This window comes from Pithys albifrons, chromosome 6 (assembly GCF_047495875.1).
Source record: "Pithys albifrons albifrons isolate INPA30051 chromosome 6, PitAlb_v1, whole genome shotgun sequence".
NCBI lineage: Eukaryota > Metazoa > Chordata > Aves > Passeriformes > Thamnophilidae > Pithys > Pithys albifrons.
Genome location: NC_092463.1, coordinates 36460333 through 36484463, shown reverse-complemented (window position 1 = coordinate 36484463; position 24131 = coordinate 36460333). Strand labels below are relative to the sequence as shown.

Sequence of the window (24131 nt, the reverse complement as noted above, 5' to 3'; positions counted from 1 at the left end):
ATTTTTGCTATCCCCAGATCCTCCTTTTATTACATATTGCTGCTTGCTGCTTCTAAATCAACTCCTCCCACCTGTCCTTTTCCTGTTTCCTCCCTAGTCTGTTTTTCTTTTAAACAATTTCTGGCTTTTACAGTCTTTCTTCCTCCTCTCCAAGAGCCTGGCCTATGTTTCCCAGCCTAGCATCTTCTCCCTCCTCTGTTCTTCAGCCCTCTGGTATGTGAATCACTACCGCTTCCTCCCTCTGCTCTGCACTGGATGCCAACTCACTAGTCCTGAACAGATTGTCCCTGCACTCCCATTTCGGAGAGCCACAGCTCATGGAGACTGGGATTGCAGAGGAAAGCAATGCAACAAACGCTCAGGCACTTGGGTAAGGTCAGGTGCCTCATCTGAGCCTGCAAAATCTCGCCAGAGTTACAAACTGAGGCAAAATGAGGGTCCTTCAGCAAACTCGGCTGCCAGAACAGTAAACCTAAAATGAATGATGGAAATCTGTGCAAGCCAAAAGCCTTTGACAAAAAAAAAGGCTGGAATTGGGACTGCTCTTTCAGAGTACAACAGCCCCCCCCACCCTTAAGGTCCAAGTGATGGGACTGCTAGAGCTGCTCATCTAAACTGTGGAGTAACCTCAACAAAATACTGAGTACTTTTCCTGCACTGCATATCCCAGAGCTCTGACTGATAGGTCACGATTTCAAGAAACTACCACTCCCAGAATAGCAATTAAAACCAACCATTACCCCATGCAGCCTTGCCTTGCAGTGTTAGGCTATAAACCTCGAAAAATTAAGGACTGAAGGATAAGCAACTCTGCCTTAGGTTCAGGAAGGCAGAAGAGGGCACGTGGCTGTAGGCAGCCAGCTGAAGATATGCCACCCCCAGTAATCAGGTAGAGTTACTCAGAAAAGGGTATTTTGTAAGTAGTAAAACATCTCAATCAAACCCCAGTGTAACAGTTTCAAGAACTAAACTGCACAGCTGTGTAGGACAGTTTTTTCCAAAAGCACCACAACCTGCACTGCAATCCAAGCCACCGTGAAATATCTGATCAGCTGAACTAAGCAAGACGCATAAGAGAGGCCCTCTGTCTTTAACGAGGCCATGCAATGCACGTGCTGTGCACTGCAGTTCAGACTTTGCATACCCATACTCTCCCACTGTTCCTGGGTGAAAGACTCTGAAACAAGCATCAAATCAGCAGATGAGAAGAAGCCAGAACCACCCCTTCCAAAGATGTTCTATTTAATATTTTTTTTCCATTTGCAACTTCTGTTATGTAAGCTGCCTGCTTTATCCTCTGGTGGCTTTGGTTTTTGGTTTTACTCTTTACATCTCCTTGGGACTTTCAAGAAAACAGAGCAACTACAACTACAATTTGAGTAGCACATTTTATTATTTCCACAGCTGTTCGTGAGAGAAATTCCACTAACAATGGGGAAAAACATAAATAGAAAAGAAAAAATCAATCTTCAATGAAAAGTGCAACTTTTTCCCAAGATCAGTAAATAATTCTGCTGGCTTAGGTTTTGCTATCATTACTTTTATCAAATATCCTTTAATTTTCTTTCCCATTAAAAAGGCAAGCTAACGTAAAACTCTGCTGCAGAACTAAATTCTGAGTCCTCCAGCCATTTGGAATTACTTTCTACTTGTTTTGCACTTAAAATGCCTTCCCAGACATGACAGATTAAACAGAAGCCCATGTGTCAAGAAGAAGTTATCTGAAAACCTACATAAAAAAATACTAAACCAGATGGAATTTGCATCTGTTTGCCTTCCATTGCTCTTTAATGTCTTGAATTTACCAGCGCAGTCTATTTTACAAAACTAAATAAAGGAAGAGAGAGAGTACCATCTTGGAGATGGGGTTTTCAGTGATCTATTAGTGGTGTAATTGGCAGCACCAGCAAAGGATGTTCAACACCGGTTCAGTAACTCACAGAAGAAATTTGTCTAACAGCAACCATTTAGAAAAAGAGCCATTAGAGATTTCTGGATCACCTCCAGTCACCATGGATTCAGTTTTCAGCACATGGAGGAGCTGTGTTATGGCTGCCTCAACAAGCTGGCTTTTGAAGCACAGCCCCTTACTGAGTGGTTCCTGTCAGGAACAGGCCGAGATCCATCAGCCAAGCAGTCCCAAGATCTGTATTACAACACACATTTATAAGACACTCCATGTATCCTATAGCAGTGTTCTATGTTCCTGAAGCTACAGCAAGTCTGCTCAAATGACAAAGACAGTATAACTAAAATAGTCATATAGGCCATTCATTTGTATTGCATTTTGTACCTTTCCAAGCCAAGAACCTCCTTCTCTGTGCTTTTTTATCCTGTTCTGACTCAGGCAAGAAGACCTTTAAGTCATGCCTAGTCTTGCCCAGATAGAAACTGCAGAAAAACAAAATACATGCAAGTAGGTGGTTAGCAATACCAACATGGAATTAGTTACACTCTCCAAGTCTTCCCGAGTGAAATACCAGTCCAGTAAAACTCTGCAACATATCTTTGGGGGTGGCAGGCTACAAATCACACTCACATACAACAAAAAATGAAAAGCATTATCTTTTTAATTTTTAAAAATACCAACACTGCTCTCAAATTCTTTAAGAGTGAGTGACTTCATGGCAGCTTTTCAACAGCATGTTGGCTTGGACAGCACCTATCGATTGATTCTGGATCCCACCCAGGCCATCAAAGCCTCCAGAGATGACTAAACTCGTGGTGGCACAGAGTACTGCCAGACAATTTTAGAATCTGGTCTCAGAAATGAGGGGCCTCAATACTCTAGGGCTCCACAAGGAACAGGCAAGAAAGCTGGCGAATTGATACCAAAAACAGAATCTCCTCAACAAAACAAACTGATGTTTGAATTAGAATAACTAGCAGATAGTTTAATGCAGCTACTTAGAATAATGCATATTAGACTATATAAAAGAACTCGCCCAAATGATTTCTAAGCTATCACTGGTTTGCAATGTGAAATGGACTATATGTCCTTTAGCAATAGTAAGGAAGTGGGAAATTACTGAAGTAAGTAATTAAGTAAGGCATGACAAACAATGTAATTCTGATGCTTAGAAAGATCTGGATATATTGCCAGCAAAAAAGAAGAGGGGTAAAAATTAATTTACGTTAGAAAAGAAAAATAAATTACTGTCAGGAAGTCACAAACAAATATAAAGTTCTTTTAAGTAAATGTCTTAGTGAAGCAACAGGTGTACCTGATGTCAATGATATTTCTGACACTGTTCAACATAACCTGGAGATCACAAATGCAAAATAAGTAGTGCAGATAATGGAAATTTTGCTTTCAGAGAACTATGGAATTGGATCAGTATAAAAAAAGCCCCCAAAAACCAGAAAGCATTTCAGGCCAGTTCAGCTAGAACCTGACCTGCAGCAAATTTTGCTTAGTTTATTAATTTTGGTGACCAAAATTACACCAAACTAGGGGGGAAGAAGTTGCAAGAAGAGACAATTCTGATTCCAGCTAAGCTTGTGATACACTTCATAAAATCTATGTGGGTCAGAGCAAAACAAAATACTGTAAGTCTGGAAGAGACAAAGTAATTAAAATCCCATACACACAGAAAATTAGCCATCTAAAGAGTAATAAAGCAGAAAAACTTGAGAAGCAGTACAGAATCATAGACTAAAGAGTCATAAACCTGTTATTGATCCTCGAAGTCACAGAAAATTTGGGAGTGTTAAGACTACTGACCACAAGAAGTTAAGATATTTCAAGCCTAGTCCCATTGTCCTAGCTTGGAAATACCACATACATCATTCTGGTGTATTCTAAGGAATAGATCCTAAAATCCAATTCTAAGACTACTTAAAAACAGATTGACAACTGAAAAATAAAACCTTCTTAATACAGTCACTTGATTTTGCAAGGGGTAACTACAGTAAAAAAAAAGAAATTAAAAGCAGTCTTCAAGTATAACCTAATGTTTCTGACTTATTTTAGGTGACAGTGCACATGAACAAATTTCTCCTCCCCTTCATCTCCTCTCCTCAAATAAAAAAATTCCTTCCAACTTCAGTCTCCTTTTTTCTTGGTCTTCTTGTAAAATTAACATCAAGTTCTTTAAATAGAATTAATCAGTGCCGTTACCATAAAAATTACATACTCTACATGACTGCTGATATCCATACAAATTCTGCTGCTTTTCACACTTGGCAGTTCACCTCTATGCACAGTTTTAAACCAAGTTTCAATGTGAGGGTTTTCTTCCTTCCAGACAGCAGTTACATTCTTATGCCAGCTGGTATCATACATTGTGTTTACACCTGTAATATAAAGTAATTTAGATTTACCTGTAGTTGTGTATGCACACACTTATCATGGCTCTGACCATGCATGTATTTTAGCTTTGATTTTATTTTTCAGCTGTCTTGTTAAACAGCAGTAATATTCCAACTCACACTTCACCAAAACATATTAGTTTCTCTGAAGTGGTATGTTGGATCCAAGTGGCAAATACACACACTTATAAAAACCAAAAAACTAGAAACAGAAAGCATTCCCCTTTTCCTTTAAAAATATGTATGCATATTTACTAGTTCAGAAATCTAAAAGCCAGTACAATATAAAAAAAGCAGTCTGAAAACCCAAGACTACTGACATATCATGCAAAAATATTTGCTGAAGGACAGAACATGACTTTGACTACATCTCCAGGCTATTCTAAATTACCTGTGAAACCAGACCATGCAGGCTGGGTCCAACAGACATGTACAAGAAGGTATGCAAAGCTACACTCACAGGAAGAGTACCTGCAGTACTGCAAGAGGAAAGAAGGTAACCACTGGCATACAGACAAAAAAAGGACTATTTCTCAGATGAACTAGCACCTGTTTTCAGGAGCAGAACTCCAAACATTCCAGTTACCTATCTGCCCATATGGCAGATTTTGTAAAACTATAAAAAACAAACCCTACATCTGCTTTAACAGAGAAAACATAAGGAACCTGGCAAACAAGTAACAGAAAAACCTAAATCAACAAGATAAAAGTGAAACAAGTTACCCCCCCAAATTACCACATCCACCTGAACAGGGCAGTACCATGACCAGTCAAGGCAGGTAAGTGCTATGGAAAACAGGGAATAGCGATCATTTTACTATTGCCCTACAGAACACTGATCTCACTCCTAACGCTGCATTTTCCATCAGAAGACAATTCTCAAAAGTATTTGTCTCCTACATTTTGGACTACAGCTTATTGGCTAAAAGAGTTAACACACCACCACGCCAGATACTTCAATTGGTTAAAGCCTATCTCTCACAAGTCCCATGTTTATATTATTTCATCCAGGCTGTTTTCGTGCACCTGCAGAGTCCTGTGAATTCCTACTATGTGAATTCTTGGGGAGTAGCCTCCTCCCTATCAGCCAGCAGCAGCTAAGCTCTTTGCTGCTCCTGGCTGATAGCTGAGTCTCACAGGGTTTTTCTATAGATCGGAATTGCTCACTTTTGATTTTACTGTAACAACACACAGTGGTTAAGTTCTTAATTATAGTAACACTGATCTTACTGACCAGCCACAACCACCAACGCACAGGCATGACAAAGAAACTTGTGAAAACCCAATGCCTCTAAAAGGTTAAAAAAAAAAAACAAAAAGAAAACATTTTATGCAAAGATCCCAATGATTTAAAGAGAGAGTAGTATTATTAATCTATGGAAAAACATAAGCAAAATTTAAAGCTCAAGGTTCTTGGACCAACATTTCCGTTGTTAGACAACAGGTTTACTACTTATCAGCTAAGTCTTTAAGAATCCATTCTCTTAACCACAAAACACACAGAAAATAGAAAAACATGAAATTAGAGAATAAACAGCTGTTCAAACATGTACTTAAGTCCAGAAAATAAACCCTAGATCACTGTGAGGGCTTTCAGTCTTGAAAAGATTAGCCAGAGGCCTATCAGTGCCATGAATAAAACTCCCTAGAGCTTGCTTTTTGTTTTGGGGATGGAGGTAGGGGGTAGCTAAGTTTCTCTCTCCAAGTGTTTTGTTGCAGTAAAGATGATTTTACGTTAGACCCCATTCTGACACATAAAAGTTCATTTATTACTGGATTTATGTTTCTACCTGTTCAAATGAAAGAAAGCTCCATCTGGTTCAATCAAAACCCAAAAAATATTGGTTTATGTGATACATTTTATATTGATTGTACTGTTACAATAAAGGCAAATGATTCTGAGGTTTCTCCTATTCTTGCCTGTGTCATTACCCTGTACACCCCTACCAATATAATTCATACACTGCAAAATGCCTCAGACCAGCTAAAGGAACTATAAATACTTACTGAATCTAAATAATACCAAATACTTTCCCCGGTTTACAAAAGGAATTCGCAGTGCTCTCTTACACTCAGGGTCATCTTTGATTCATGTAAACTTCCATCAGAGATACAGATGAGCTTATCAGCTGCTCAAACCAGGAAAAAGATTTCTGCACCCACCCGCCCTCCAGTGTAATAAGAAATACAGTATTTCACACAAGATACAAATGAGCATCTCTGTGCTCTCTATGTTTTAATATACTTTAAATTTTGGTAACATAAATCTGAAAAGAAACCCTATGTACTCATGTGGACTCCTCTGCCACAAATTAAAAACATATTTTCACGTAATTGTTCCTGGGTTTTTGTACTACTTACTACTAAAACCATTTCAATATATTCTGTAATTCCTTGTCAGAAGTACTTACTGTACAAACACTGTTCCTCAAACACTAAATAGAAATAGCAGGTGTGGTGTATTTGTGCTGAACTAAACTAATATTGTGAGCCACAAAGTTACACTGTAAGAAAGCAATCAAATACAGATTAAATAAGAATAATATAAAAACTGCTTTATTACTAGACAAAACAGCTGAAATAAAAAGCATGAAAGAAGCAGATTTTTGAATGTGTATCAGCCATGATTAGGATGATCCTGAGTTGTACTAACAATTCAAATGCCAAGCAAGATGTACTGCTTCAACCACTCACTTTAGAAGTGCTTCACCATCCAATTCAGAAGAGAAGCAGAATCACTGCACAGGTTGTAACACAGAACAAAATTATTTTATAGGTAAACTGTATTTTCAGCTGAAATGACAGAACAAGCAGCAGTCCCTATAAGGTTCATAGCTGGAGCACTAAACCCATAGCTCAGCCTCAAAAGTTGATTTCATTTGAAAAGAGGAAGGGAAAGAAGTCAGTTCTTGACAGATTATAAAAGGACAAGAAAACTTCTCCTATTTTGCCAATAACACAATTATGGCCAAAAAAAAAAGAGTCTGTCAGAAAACAAACAAAAGCAGTAACAGTAGTCCTTTGGTTACAAAAGGGCAAACAGCTTTTGCAGCACTCTCAGATTTTGTCTAATGGTGACGTTGGTTGACACCTTCCAAACCAGAACTTCATTGTATTAACACACAAGGCAATTTTCCACATCCACAGAAAAGCTCTAAGGGTCTCAAAAGGTTTTTTACACTGATTTTCTTCAGAATTTAGCCATTCAATTGAAAGGCTAAATCTTCATTTTCATTTTATAGGTAACATTAGAAAACAGCTTAAATCCTGATTATATAAAAACATTAAAAGAAGGTCAGCCACAATCTCTTTGCTTTGTAAATGAACAATTCCAGAAGTGTCCTTAGAGCACCTAGACCATTTATTTCATTCTCTGGAAGCCCCTATGGATTGAACTGCACAGCTATCCTAGAAGAATGAAGAGCCATGTTATTTGGTGAACACGGGGTAACAGTACAAATAGGTAGTGTAAATGCAGTTGGCATGCCTTGGGACATGTCAGTAGAGAAATTATTGATCTGGGGTAAGCACAGGAAAGTTTAAGTGCCAACCATGAAAATAGGGGCCCAAACTCTTGAAAACTTTACCTGCTGCAAAGATTCACAGGTCTGAAGCACCCACTGTTATGTCACTGTACCAAACAGATAATCAAATATGAAAAGCAAACCCATTACCAATCCTACCCAGCATTTCTCAATCCTTGCAGCATTCTTTTTATTGAAGACTGTGAAGATATTTGTACCCATCAAATTCCACTCTGATGCTCAAACTCCCCCACCCCAACACCCACACACTGACAGGATTAGGAATTATTCTGAAAAGAACACTGGTTCTCTATCATGTCACCATACAAAATTTCTACCATCAGTACCAAATGCAGTTCTGCTCTTCCCACTTAAAAAAAGCTATTGCAGAATTAGGAAGATTAAGAGAAAGGCAAAGAGCAAAAGGTACTACATTTCCTGATTCAGAAAGTCCTGAGATGGAAGACATGAAAGTTTACAGCTGCAAATCAGTTCTATCTCTCTCCATTTACATCTATCACTGTGCTCTGTCAGAGGCAGCACCATTGTGAGAGGGAACTTCAATTTGACCAAATACAGGAGATAGCTGTAACACTGGGTTTCCAGACAAAAGACAATAGTTAAATTTTAATGTACAAGAAAATGTATCCAACTTGTCCAAATATTTAATCAGCTCTTCTGAGTACCCTTCCAGTGTTTATCAAGATTGTCATGAGCCTCACCATTGCTTTCTACATCCAAGCCATTTTAATAAAAGCAAAGCTAAAATACCCAGATTAGCCTTTACTAATGAAGAAGTAAAAACTGCTTTGCAGAATAATCCAAGAGAGAGCATTTGGCTCACAATTACACAGAAGAAACATTAGCCACTGCTTTTACATGCTCTTCTCTCTCAAGTTTTCAGTCTGACCAAATCTACTGCTGTTTCCTTTTTATAGTCAAGGACAGATACAAGGAGCAAAGATGTCCAAGGAACGCTTCCTCACAGCTAAGGACGTAAATGTTTAGAGAATACTATAAGCTTCTGATTCTAAATTAATCCGAGACAGGAAGGTGCTCAGGCCACAGTCATTTTGCAGCTCATCCTCTTTCCACACAACCTCCTCCCAAGAACAACTTGTTTTCAAAGAGGAGAGGCTAAAGCAGCAGTTCTCCCTTCTCAGAGAATGGAAAGGTGTGCTGGTTCTCAACTTCAACCTTTCTCCTCAGCAAGCCTCTGCAAAGAATTCTAACACAGGTGTTAAAAGGGAGAAAAAGAGGAATACAAAGATAAAGGTAAGCTATAGAAAATAAATACCAAAAAGCAGTAAAGAAAACAAACGGGAAAAAAAGAGTATAGTAAAAAGAAATAAAAGAAACAGCACAAAGAAAAAAAATTACATTAAGCTTAATTTGGAGTTTAAAAAGTTATTATTCAGTGCTTCCTCACATCCTGAAAAATTGTAACTAAACTATGACATACACACACACTGCACCTCTGGGCTACAGGCTTTACCCAACAAATTATCAAGAGCACAGCAGCATGAGGCAGCGAGAGCAGTGGCTGTTTCTCTAAGGTATCACTGTCACACAAAGAAATCAGGGGCTTTAAGAGCCATGCTACACCAATATTGACAAGGCTGGAGTGAAAAATAAAAAATGGCAAGAAAGAAAAAAAAAGGCAAGGGAGAAAAAAAAAGGCAAGGGAGAAAAAAAAAGCAAGAAAGAAAAATATGTCTTCTCCAGCATTTTCTGTGTCACAGATACACAACCATAAGCCTCCAAGCAATTCCAAATGTGCGGTACCAAGTAAGCAGGTTGGTCCAACAACCAGACGAGGAATTGGCTTTCCTGTCTTTATTCCGTGTGCACAGGGAATGGAGGGACTTAAGTACTAAAGGCAGGTCAGGCCTCGGTGCAGCCTGGACCTGCTGAGACATCCACACACTCAGCCTCACAAATAACAGGACACTGATGTGGTCGAAGGAGAGGACCATTCTCACGTAATCTCGGAACAAAATGCCCAACAGCACATCCCAATTTAATTCTATCCATGCAATTCCTCAGCTTTAAAAGACTTTGCAACCTTGGACTTGCCAGTTTAGAGAAAATTTTCTTGTGTATTTTCTAATACACAGAGATGCTAAAATGCAGCTTGATGACATTTAATGAGCTATCTCACTTCGTCCCCTTCCATTTTCTATTGAAGATGAACAGGCTTGAAAGAGACTACAGTTCAAACATGTTAAGCTTCTCTAAAAATGCCGTATATGAAGCCAAAGCTGAATTCTCAACTACCCTCGTGAGTTAGAAAATCATAAGTTTCCTTTGTTTGGAAAAAAAAAATTATAAATGTTGAAAAAGACTTGGTGAAGTGATGTGTTAGTGGTATTAAAGGTCAGTATAATAAATAACACAAGATTCAAGGTACTGAAGAACTGTATCTTAGTACCAAGTCTTTACATAGGCAAGTGACTGAATGAACTAGTGACTGATGACGAATTCATCTAACAACATATACAAGGCATAAGACTAAGGAGATCAACAGGTTTTAAAACCTACCCACATTAATAGGAAGTAACTGCATTACTATTAATGCTGCAAAGACAACTGAGACACCCTTTTTACAAGAAATCATATGGAAAAGATGAAGGGTAATGGGCACAAGTTGCTCCTGGGGAGATTCCAAGTGGTCTCAAGGGAAGTTTTCCCCATTGAGAACAGTCACAGATTGGAATAACCTCCCCTGGGAAGCAGTGGATTTCCCAGTATTAGACACTAAAGATTTGGCTGGAGAGGGTGCTGGGCCATCTCATCTACATCACACTTTTGCCAAGAAAGTTGGATCCTTCCAACCTGGTACTCTATGATAATGTGAAAGCTAAACAGCATCATTCATATTATGACGTGTACAGACACGTATACTATAATATACACATAAATAAACATGACTAATGCCTGATGCTGATGGGATCTGTAAAACAAGCTGCACACCATCCAGTAGGCACTGATCTTTATCTTCCCTCAAATGGAGCAGAGTTAAGTTGGGGGTTTGCATTATGCATAAGCAGTGAATACAATTATGCTGAAAAGCAAGCGAATCTTCTCTGATCCCAGGCGGAAAATGTGAATTCTGATCTTCACAGGTGACAGCTCTGAGCATCATTCCAATTACTGTTTAGCTTCCTCGAATCTGCGTACCCAACAGAAAACTCAAAATGCGCAGTCACGGCTGATCTTGTGCAAGCCACTCACAGCTAAACAAGCAAGAATATCAAATAAGATATTCTAAGTTATTCTACTTCATCTGGCACAGAGAAACTGCTATTAGTTCTTGATTTTACAGTTCCAACATAGTGAAAAACTGGAGCAAAAAAAGTACAATGTCTGTAAGAAGGGAGAGACCAAGAGAAGGAAAGAATTCGATCAAGTAGATTTATAAAAGGACCACCAGTGACATCTTTTGCTTTTCAGTAGATGGAATCATTGATGAATTGCTCATCTCCAAATTCCCAGAAACATTTTCATTGAAGCTTTCTAAAGAAATTCTATATTTCAAGTTGGTGTATCTGTTCTAAGGCATGACTCTAGGAAATCTAATGGCCAGTGCAGTTGTAGTAGTAGCAGTTGCATATGTTCTCAAAACATTTTCCAAAGGAATGAAGTATTTTGTTCTCTACAGATAAAAAAACAAAGCAGGGGAATAACACTAATAGTCTAAATTTTGCTACCCTATTGTCTCTTCCGTTGGGGATTTGTTGTTTGCTGGGTTTTGTTTGGTTTGGTTTTAGGCTTTGTTTTACTTAGGGAGGTATTTGTTTTCATTGGTTTGGAGTTTTGTTTGTTGGGTTTTTTCAGTTCATGAATTTACTGGGGGTTTTTGCCGCTTCACAGATCCCACCTCTGTTCAGTGTCTGATTTATTTAATTGCTGATTCTTATTACTAACCTGCAACAATGAAAATATTTTAACTGCAAAAATGTGTTGCTATTCAAGTTAAGAAGCACAGCACAATGTACTTTAGCAAAGTGCAAGCTAAACAATGCCTAAAAATCAAAATACCAGGGTTGCTCGTTCTTCACCAGGCAGTCCCACAAAATGTTAATACAGCAGAATCAACTACAGAAAACATCTTGTTTTTTAATCGCTGTACATTTGTAATCATGCATAGTGCTAAGTACATGGTTAACCAGTTCTAAGTTACACTACATTCCACACTTTAAAGGTAAAGGAAAAATTCATACTCAAAATAATATGTATATATGATCTGCCAATAGCTCTAGACATTTATGCAAGCTACAGAACTCAGTCTTACAAAACCCACACGACTTCCAGGACTGCAGTGATTAAGCACCCATACTCCTAGTCAGCTTCAAACAGGCTATGCTAAAATCTATGCTGTTAAACCCTTGCAATTATTTTTCATCTAGGCTAGCTGGATTAATGCTAACTTGGGTGTGCCTAACCATTCAGAAATCAGGAAGTTTGCAGACATAGCATGGCCTCATTCTGGGCCTGCCTGTTCCACAGGTGCCTGTAACAGAAGAGAGCATGGATCATTACAAGCCATATCATTAAATCTTCAGTCATTCTGGAGTAAGAAAATAGTAATCAAAGCACATACCCCTCACCAGCTTACAGGTAGCCAAAAATTAATGGTATCCAGGTTTTCCTCTTTTCATTTGCTGATATACACTTAGTTTCTGAATATCCAATTCTTTCCATTTCATACACAATGAAATGAAGGTGAGACTTCTATCATGAACTCACAACACTGTTTTTAAAAGAATGTAAAAATAGTCTAAGCACTTTCTGTATCTTTTCCACTTAAAGATAACTACTGCAGTCATCATTGCAATACCACAGTACAAAAACATTACACAAGGCAATCACCAACTTGGGAACAAACATTCATCACCCTGGGAACACACATGCATCCAACAGAAACCTATTTGCTTTGAGCCACAGGTGCAAGCATGCACAGGTTTATGTGTGCATATGCAATATATACGTGTGACACCCTTCCTTTCTTTACAAGGAGACCAAGACTGTAAGCACTAATTGCATGGGGGTTTTCCTGATTTTCTTCAGACTCTTCAGGGAAACAACTTCAATTAAAAACCTACACAGTCCTAATAACAGAAACCTTTGTATAATCACCAACTAAACTTTGGGGAAATCTCCAACAAAACAACGAAAAACTAAAACCTGCAAAATGTAAGGAAAGAACACAACTCTGTACATGTCTCATCCTGGCCACTCAAGAGAAGCAGGTCCCAAATAGTTTCTGTCTCCCTTTGCAGGGAGCACAGCACTATGTACTCTCAAACATATCCCTGTGAAAAAAATCAAGAATCATTGAGGCAAAACCTTTCTCACTTCAACCCCACCCAACCAGTCTTCATTACTAGGGATAAATGAAGCTACAGGACTTCAACCTGCCAGCAGGAAAAGAACAATACAGATAAAACCAGCAGCTTTAAACACTATACTATAAAACATAACTTAAGGTCAACATCAGCCACTTGCACACCATGGCCAGCCCTTCCTCTTCCCTATCCCCAGTCCTCCTCTTCATTTTAAGTGCAGGCCAAAGGGAAATAAGCAGTCAGAGGCTAAGCTTTATGCAGAACTTTACAAGTTTTATTCTGGCAGTATTACCAGAAGAATGTGGGGAATTAACAAAACTAAGTTTATGCTGCTAAATGCCTTGCATCTTTACATGTATCTTTACAAATGCCAAGTATGTTTACAAATCCAATTAAGATTCTGTATTGGAAACAAACAAATACCAGCTTTATTGGAATGTGATGCTATTCCTACAAAAGCCTACCTGTTAACATGGATATGCTCAACTTCCAACTGTAACACCTGTCCATGAATTTCACTAAGCAAGTATAGGCCCATGAGCCTATGCATCATAAACAACCAACAAACAGAAATGTCACTGATGAAACAAATTAAGTTTTAAATACAGCTTTGTATAAATAGATTGGCTATGGGCTGGAATTTAACCATTTGAAAAATTCCTCTGAGAAAATACTTCCATTAGTGAATAAAAATTGTGTGTGTATTATAAAAAGGAACTTACTACCTTCAGTAAGTATTTCAGTGGTGTAACACAGTGACACTATCACTGGCAAAATGAAGTATAAGACAAACTCCCTTAACTGTGGAATCCAAATACAGTAGGGAGAAAATTTGTTCATTTACTCTGCACCAGGAAGTTGAATTAATAGCTAAGACTGCTTTTACTTCATTACTCAAGATAGCCCTTTTTCACTAACTGTGCCTCACTACACAGTGTTCAGGATCACTGTGATCCTCAATAGTCTGTAAGGACCACAAACTTCAGTGAAAAAATGAAACAAACTTCTGTATGGCATCGTGGGACTGATGGACACTGATGTGTCCTCTGTCAGTAACTTGGAGAGCTGCATATCAAAGAAAACCACATTAATGACTGTGTGTAAAAATGGTGCCAGCTGAAAAGGTAACATGATCCAAGGAGAAAGACAAAATAACTAAAATAGCCTTTTCCAAGAGCTATGCTATGTCTGTGAACAAACATATTTGTTTCCAATATTTATGTCCTTTGAATGAAAGGTTTTGTCATTAGAGTAAGTCAAAGCTCAGAAGCCAAGCCTCTGCCAACAAAATGCAGCTTTTCTGACAGTGTTTCAGAAGAACAGTTTTAAACTGACACTTTAGATACAACAGCATCATTCCAAAGCAACAGGACAGATTCTCTGACATAAGAAACCTATTTGCTTCTTTAGACATCCAACAGACTGATGAAGTTATGTTACAGAGGTGGGTTTTTATTTTGCCAGCAATGTTTATTACACTGTCACTTTGACTGAACTTCCTTTGCATATCCTACACCTATAGCTTTCAATATTTGTTAATAAACATATGATTAACACCTGTTCAGTGGAGGGGGCTGTGGTTTTACAGCCTGGTTGCAAATCTGCTTAAACTGATTTAAGATGAGATCTCTAATGATGTTCTCCCTGCGGTCCCCAGCAAGTATTCTGGCCACCTCCCTTCAGGCAGCACTACTGCTCGCACCACCTGTTCATTCAGGAAGCTGCTCCATCTGAAAACAAATCCAACACTGTCTATCTTTGCAAAACCAACACCACTGATTCCCAGCCCCCTCCCCGCCCCCAAAAACCTGCACACTGCAATTTTCTAACCTTCTTCATATGCCACCTTGACTGGCATTTGATACAAGGGGGCAAGAAAGGCTGCATGGGTAGTACTGCAGCATCCTTTTTATCTTTTCAAACTTCCCAAACGTGTATTGCATTTCTCTGCAGAAGGATAGATCGTGTACTAAAAGCCACTCTTTTTCAAGCATCAGACACATTGAGAATAATCATCCCTTTCTTCCTTAAAACATGAGTTTCACAAGTAGATTAAAAGAAACCACCTACAAGAACTACTATGTCTTATAAAACGTGACAAAATCAAGCATTCTGTCACAGCCTGAACAGAGTCCAACCTGCTGTTATGAACACTTCAACACATACATAGTAGAAGTGGGGGGAGGGAACAGCCATCTAGTCCCTTTGCATCTCCCTCCTGGAAAAAGCTCTCCTGTACAGAGGATGCATCCTGTGACAGACTGGGATACAGTCTGGCACTCGGCGGCAGCCAACCTACCAGGTTAGCCATCCCACTGGAGACCACCCCAATGCACTGTATGAAACACGACACACCACCAGCAGTCACAAAGCCAACACTGATCTTGTGGCAACAGGCAGTACTCCTAAAGCTCAGACAGTACAGAAAGCAGAATGTGCATTCTTACCTATCCAACTTCTTGAGAAGGCAGGCACATGCAGCTTTAGCAAAAGCTCCTGGTGGATGCCGCAATCACTCCTAATGAATCACAGCACAGCGAAACCTAGAAACAGAGAGACCATGGGCATGAACAAAATTCAAATGGGAAACGAACAAATTAAATATTTTTGAAACAGTAAAATCTGGAATCTGGAAATTGTGCTTGTAAGAAGCCAGAAGCAACAATGAAGACTTATAAAACTATGACTCTATTAATTTTTTTCCACCTAACTCACACATCTGAGGGAGCCTACATGATAGATTTCTCACTGTAACAATCTCAACCTTTCTTTTATCAGCCCTTCTGTGAATCAAGTTATTTTCTTCCAGAACACATTCTGCCAGGCATTTAGAAATTAAACACATATTTGGTAACGCCTGAAAGAAAGGGGACATGTAATAGTGCTGTGGCCCACTTTCTTCCCTCACTGCTCAACATAAAGCCTATCCCACATGTCAAACACAAGAGTGTGGGTATTTGTCTAACTCACCCACTGCAGTCCTCTAAGAGGTCTCCAAGAAAATACTTCAAACCTGGTCCTTCCTATCTACCACGTCCTGTCATGTAGTAGCTATTGTTTCAGTATTAGCCTTAACATCTGACCTCTGACTATTGCTACAAAAGGCTTGCATCTCTAGATGATAGGAGTCCTCTAAAATTAGACTGGGCAAACAGATGTAACCATGGAGATTTATGCTGCAGTCCCCAGAACTCCGCAGAGGCACAAGCTGGAGGCAGAGCACATACTCCCAATGAATTTTTGTCCTCCTCTACTCCCCCAAGCTCACATGTTAGAGGAGCTGTACAGTGAATCATATCAAAGAGACAGATTATAATCTAACTCTAAATAAGGAGACTAAAAAGAAGACCTACATCATTTCTCCAACCTGGTTTCCCCCCACCCAGTTCACAGAACAGCTACATGAGCACTAGTGCTGACATGAGACAGAAAAAGCACAAGACAGGATAAGCAGAGAAGGTTCCTTTCAGCTTCAATGGCAGCATAAACTGCACATATAACCACCATACAAATTTTGTTTGTAATAATTGTCACTGAAATTTAATAGGATGATAAGCAAATCATTTTAAGCCCCACACTGCTACTCTCCCAACAGTATTTCTTTAGAGTTAAATGAACTTTGAACACCTGGCAGCAACAATAATTAGCATCAACCAACATTCTTTAAAAAATGCCAGACAGTGTTATCAACAGAGTTCAAGAAACTAACTACTGTTATCTTCTTTCAAGCAGTTACAAATACAGCTGAGAGGCGGTTTTATTGCAAACTAAGTTTAGGCTTATTTACAAAATATTGTGTGAAATTAAGACCTTGGAAAAATGACAAGTATCACTGAAAGAACTGCAGTACACAAAAAATAACCATCCAGTACATCACAAACAGTTTCCAAAAGGTAGAGAGAATCAAATTCAGGTTTCAAATAAGGTAACACTCCAGGAAGAACTGCATTTAAACTTTTATATTACCAACAAATAGAGTTTGTCTTTTTCATTTGAATCACATTCTAATCCTAGAATAGAAAAGCTCAGTTATAACTTGGTCCAAGGAAACAAGTATAAGGTTTCAAATCAGTTTGTGATTGCTACTGACATTTTGGCAAATCATTTGGACAGAAGGTAAAAAAACCAATTTCCACAGAGGGTGGCCTTCTAGACAAGAAAAACTTTCCTTGTTTTTTTTAGGGCAAAATTCTTCACCTATTAAAGCATTACTAAGATGGACCACAGTTCTAACCCAGAACTCTCCATTTCCTTTGATGTTAAATTATAGACTTGCTGTGTAAAGATTACTTTTTTTTTTTAGGTAAAAGATTGCCTGTGAACCTCAATTGTGATCGGGAAGGCTGCCTACACAGCAGAGAGAGTGAGAAAACACACACTGTAGAGCTGAAAAAACATTGGTGTAGGCGTATGTAAGGAGGGAGGGAATAAAGAACTTGGTTCTACTGAAAAAGGCTATTTTCTGGCATCACCTTGAGAGAACCAAAATGTGTTACTTAAAGACAATTCAAGGATTTTTGCTATGTTCCAGCTATCAATATACAGTACTACAAGCAAGATGAGGAATCCTTGTAGATTCATCCCTCTGGTCTCAGAATCTGCCACCTACCCAAGGAACACTTCACTTCCCCCAGTTCTCTGCTACTACCTGCAAAAGCTGTTCTCGACAAACAGCAAGTCACCTGCAGAACAGCAGTTCAGAGCTTTAAAAGCCTTACATAATAACATCAGGAAGTACTGAAAAAGCCTTTTCAAAAAGGGAAAAGAGTGCTGTCTAGAAACACCAAGAATAACCAACCCTTAGTCTCAGTGGAATGTAACAGTATTCAAAACTGCTGAAAAAATAAGCACAAGAAGTTCACAAGTATCTTTCTCATAGAGATTTCCAAAAAGTATTTTCCTCCCTACCCTACACAGCCTTCAGTTCTTTCAGGTCCTAAGAAAAATGAGCAGGCCTTTCAGGATGTCCTATTAACAAATCCAGATTTTCAAAAATAAAAAGAAAGAAGCATCAGTGGAAAATATCCTCCTCAGTTTACTTTAGGAAGACATCACCTATACGCATTGTAATTTCTAAATAAAGAAGCCCACATAAAGTGTTCTTATGCCATTGTCAACTTACAAAAATATTTTTAATAGGTCTGCCTTTCCCTTCATAATAAAACAAAAGGCTTTTGATGTATGTGTGTCAGCTGATTACTACTTCAATTACTACCAGGGGAATGAAGACAGCCGGGACAAGTTTCACCAGTGAACTTCAATAAACACGAGATGATTCAGTGCAGGGAAAAGCTGCTGCTGCTCCCATATGGGCTGCTGGACACCAGCCCGCAACCTATTTTGCAAACAGCAGTCACACAGGACCTCAGCACCCAATGCCCCTGAGTGTTCAGGCTGACAATTTCATCAAAGCCCTGTGCAACAACAGAGAACAACCTACAGAGCAGCATTTCTGAGAGGCCACTTCCAACCAAAGCTTTCACAGGGCCTGAAGTTTCATCTCCAGCCAAACATATGCTGTCACTGAAGATGCTGAATGACAGAAACTGATAAATAATATTACTACAATGTAAACCCAAGTTTTATACAACTTTCCAACTATATGACTATTAAGCACTAATGGCTCATATACATCAGAAACACAGGCAAGACAGGATTTTTAAAAGCACTAAGCCAGCTGACCTGCACAAAACTATATGGTAAGCAAAAGCCACACACTCAGAAGTCACATATAAGTCCTTAAAATCACTCATAAAATTCAACACAGTTCTTCCTGAAGCTCCCTGAGGCACAAATTCTTCTGGGTCAGAAAGGCAGACAGGGATGGAGTATCAAAGGAACCTATTAAAAAAACTCATCAGCAGTAGAACCTCCTGAAAAAGAAGGATCTGAAACAATAAATAGGAAATGGTGAAAAAACCCATAAACAAAAAGAGAAATGAAGCAATGTAGAAACAAGTACAAAAAATAAAGGTCTATAAAAACTAGTAAGAATTGAAATACCTTATTCCAGAAAATGTGGAGTTGTTTATAATAAAATAAAGTGTACAGACTCTTACTAAACTTTGAAATCATAGCCATCTTGATTTTCACCATGGTGAACAGTGAAATACCACTTCTGACATGTTAATAAAACCTCTCTACATGCTAATAAACATATAATTCTAATAAGCCAAAAATGCATGAAAATATTACACAACAAATGGATCACACATAGAATTTGCATGCTAATAAAGTGAACCCCTTCATGCTTGGCTTGTCAAGTTAAAGAACATTTGCTTCAACAGTCCCTGCCAGAATAATAAAATCTCTTGTATTCTCCATAAACTTCACTTTTAGGTAAAATGAATTTTTATTTCTTCTTAATGAGAACAGAACAGCTCAAGGTAGTTTGGAAGGCTATCTTTTACCTTCAGGCTCTAAGACTCCCAGTCAGACTAAAGGTATTAGCAAAGAATAAAGTTAGAAGACCACAGAAGGCTGTCAGAGGATACTCTGTTGCTGCTGACATCAAAATTCACAGAGAAAATCCACCTTTAGCTTTTCAAGCACTAAGATCTTCAGGAATTTCTCACAGATATGCTACTACCAAGTAAGCAAGCTGAACTAGTGAAACTTTTTTACCTTCTCATACCCTTTTGTAAGACAGCTCAGATCGGCAGAGTGCTCTGGGCTTTCCCATTTTATGTACTTTTCCTCCCATCAAGGGTAAACTGGCAGTCTGGTGCAGATTTGCAGCCTGATACAAATTCAAATACCTTTGACATCATAATTACACAGTATCAATCAAAATTAGTGAAATTGCACTTAATTCATTAACTACTCTGCTGCCCTGTCAACAGGAGTCAAGTACTGCAATTCTTAAAATTTTTCTCAAACGTGGAGTAATGGAACAAAATTTGATTTAAAATCATTTAACAAGAAAAGACTTTCGATATTCACAACATCATTTCAGTGCATTACATCATAACTTTTCCTGGTTATCCACAACCACCACGGCTTACACGCTGAGGGCAGTTTTTCTGGCCACACAGTGTGTGACTGTAGTGGGTTGACCTTGGCTGGACACCAGATGCCCACCAGGACACTCTATCACTCCCCTTCCCAGCCAGAGAGGAGAGAGTAAGATAGAAAACAACTCGCAGGTTGAGATAAGGCAGTTTACTAAAGCAAAAGTGAAAGTTTGCACACACACAAGCAAAGCGCAAAATAACACGGTTTATTCTCTGCTTCCCACTCACAAGCATGTCCGGCTCCTCCTGGGACGCAGGGCTTCCACGCACAATGGTTTCTCAAGAGCACATTTTAAACAAGGAATAGGCCCCTTCCTCCCCCTTTCCTTAGCTTTCATATCTGAGCTGACGTCATATGGTGTGGAATATCCCTTTGGCCAGTGTGGGACAGGTGGCCTGGGGGTGTCCCCTCCCAGACTCTTGCCCTGGATTGGGAGGAGGGATGTTACAGCGTTGATGCTGTGCCAGCACTGCCCAGCAGCAGCCAAAACACTGGTGTGTTATCAACATCCTTCTAGTCACTAATGCACAACACAGCACTGTGAGGGCTACGAGGGTGAAACAAATTCCTCTCAGCCAGACCCGATACAGATTGTAACAGCAAACAAATGGTTTCATGTTTACCTTTAATATAACTGCACAATCTACAAGCAAAACACCTATATGGAGAGGATGCTGCTGAATTCAAAATGCTTCTCATCTATAAACTTAGGCTTTTGTCCAGACTTGAGCGAGGTGAAGTGAAACTGAAGGAATTTACAGAGCACAACCTTTGGAGTTTTTTCTTGCAAATACATCAGTTTGAAATGAAGAAAACCAACAACAAATGCAAACAGAGTCCACTTTTTTCCCTTACTTAAGTAATAATCCATCCTTTATGCTAGTACTTCCTCTTTAAAAAGTTGGGTTTTCTTATTGCTTTTTAGCCTAGCTGTCACAGCTAAGCTATAAAAGGCTTTTACACTGTAGAAGGAGGTACCGCTGCCATACAAAGAACTAATACTCTGTCTGTGGCAAAAAATACTGGAGAAACAAGTAAAAAGCACAGATTTTGCACATTCACAATTTAAAAGCTCCATTCTACTCCCTCATCCCTTCCCCCATGTAATTTCAATCCATTTGACTGCTGTTAAAAGAAAGCCTGAGCTGGTGTTTTGAATGACTTTGGAATTTTAAAGCTGTTTGTCAATAAAAACAGGAAGCACTACAGAAAGCCTGTTGCTCTTAGGACGTTTTCACAGACTGAGTTCAAAGGGCTTTGCAGATAAGGTAAATATCATTAAACCAAATGCAAAGAAAGGGAAATCAAGATAAAAGAAAGAAAAGGAGTTGCCAGGACCATCCAGCAGCCAAGTGCCAGTCCAAGATACCAGTCTTCCAATTTCTAGCACCCCTGGCAAAGGACCACGACTTCTCTTTATATGAAGGCTTTTCATCAACACTTTGATGAACTGGTAATGCACATAATTTAAGCAACACCACATTAACTAGAAAAATTAGGTGCCCAAAATAAGGCAGCAGAGAACTGCCTAACACTGAGCACAGTGAAAGCCATGAAGCACCACTACTGAACAGTGTCTGTGCATAGTGGCCAACCAGTGGGTTCCCACTGGCATGGACTAACATCTGTCACCAAACAACACGTGAAATCATGTTTGCCTAAACTTTCACAGCATGCTGGCATATTACAGAAGCTCCACTACTTGACCCTTTGCCACAAAAGGCTTTTAAGGCAGGAATAACCAGCATCTCCATTTGGATAACTCTGTATGTCCTGCAAGCAACTCTTCTATAAGCCTCCAGTCCCCCCTCTCACACACCAGAAACACACACCACACACGTGCTACAGAAGGAAGCTTCACAGTAAAAGCTACATAGATGCATACTGCCTGGAAAATTCATTGAAAGAGATATTAACTACATCACTATTGTTTCAAAATATCCCAGATAATATGAAAAATTCCACTGTTAAGGAGAATTTGTTGTCTTCAAAAGCTTTGAAACTGTCAAACAAAATTCTAGTCATCTCCAAGAAGTTTCACACTCCATAAATCATACCATCTTCTATCCCTAATTCAAAATTCAACTACAATAAAGACAATTCTTTAACTAGAAAGTTTATTGTGTATGTAACCAAACTTCTGCTCTGCTATGTTACAAGCCTTCGTTCAAGGAAAAAAATTCATCTACGTTGCCTTTGAGATCCAGCAGAAGTCATTAATTCCATCCCACAGAATGAGCCAAAAGTCATTCAAGACAGTCTCTCCTGCATTTCATAGGAACTGATAATCTGTTATTTTATAAAACACAAGCATCCTCCTGTCTCCATCACCATTTGATTCACTTGGTAGACCTGGTAATTTCCTTTAGAGTGGTGGTTTCTCTGCCCATTCAAGGGCCTTCATGCTCTTTGTCAGATTAAGATAAAATTTAAAAGGATTCTTAGACTGTTTTGCCAGGAAAATTGCAAACTGTTTGTACTTTTCTCAGTAGACAGCTAATTTATCCACATTTCAAGATACCCTGTTCTATAAACAGTATGTCCTCTTGGTCACACAAAAAATCGGGAAACAAAAAAACAAGTATTTTTCCATCTGCATAAACAGTATCAATATTATTATAGCTCACAGTAAAAAACTTCTGTGAAGAATTTATTGAAAACAGGCAGTGTAGCAATTTGACCATGTGTCTAGAGCTCTGCATAATTCAAACAAGCAATTTTACTTGTCTGCTTTGCAATTTTCCTATTAATGAAAATAATATTTACCTCACAGGAGGTCAGAACAACTAATTTCCATGAAGAGTTTGAATGTAAAACAGAGGATAATTTGATAGATCTCTGAGGAGAGATGGTGAAGGAAAAACAAATTAGATCTTATATTCAGTTTCCAATGAGAAAAATACCTGAGTTACAGCAGAACCAGCTACAGAATATAGGCAAAATTACACACCAAAAGAAGAAAATTCAATGCTAATACGAGTTCTCTCAAACTACATACAGAGCCATAAACAGCAGCAGACTCTTCAGTAACAGATTTTTATCTGAACAGACTTGATTTCAAATTTGCTGCAGTTTCACTAATAAAAGATGTTACATTTGGAGAACTCAGTGCTCATTTATCCATGGGAAGAAAGGGAAGAGAATTGCAGAACACTGTGAACATAATACTTTTAATAAACCCAAACCAAAAGAGAAATTAATCCAAAGACTATTAATACAGCTAACTATTAGGGATCCATCAAAGTTCATTCCCAGCTTCAACTGTTCAACTCAAGGCCAGAAAAATTACCCAGTCCACATCAACGTACTCACTGACACTGTCCCTGACACCAGATCCATCACGTTTAGAAGTACCACTGTCTGAAGCTAAATGAGTAATCACAAGACACAAGATTGAACCCAAGTTAGGAGATGCTGATACAAGACAGTTGAGGGCCTTTTGCTATTATTTTTGTGGTGGAAGGGGCTTAAAATACCACAGTTGTTATTCTACAAATGCTGCCCTTAAAACTTTGTAACGAAAACCCTTGCATAGAGAGAAACATATTGCTGAACAACTTCATCATAAGAGGATATCTAAAGAAATTCTAGGAAAGAAAATGAAACAAGAAGACTGTTAATAAGGTAAATTAGCTTAGGAGGAAACAGAACAGCAAGGCTATCCATTCTTAATGAAGTATATGAAACACTTCCATGTTGCCACAAACTGAGATTCTACCCTTTAGTTAAGTCTTCATTAGCACTGGGGAAAAACAAACTAGAATTAAAGAGCAGAAAAGACTGACTTACTATAATGGCAACATAGGTTTTTCTGGGGAATTTTTGTTTATTTAGATGTTGAAAACCAAGTTTACTTTTACTTTACAAAAAGATACTCTTTAAGGAAAAGTTCTCCAAAGTTAGAAACTGCAGACCTCCAGCATCAGACCAGTGC

At 38.7% G+C, this 24131-nt stretch overlaps 1 protein-coding gene across 8 annotated transcripts in view; it reads right to left on the bottom strand.

Moving 5' to 3' along the window:
* SIPA1L1 (signal induced proliferation associated 1 like 1) overlaps positions 1-24131 on the bottom strand; it is a 211992-nt gene that overhangs the window by 128700 nt on the left and 59161 nt on the right. For all 8 annotated transcript variants that reach the window (XM_071558228.1, XM_071558232.1, XM_071558225.1 and 5 more), the window contains one exon: positions 15631-15726. The gene's annotated coding sequence lies outside the window, so the exon portion shown is untranslated. The remainder of the gene's footprint in view (positions 1-15630; positions 15727-24131) is intronic.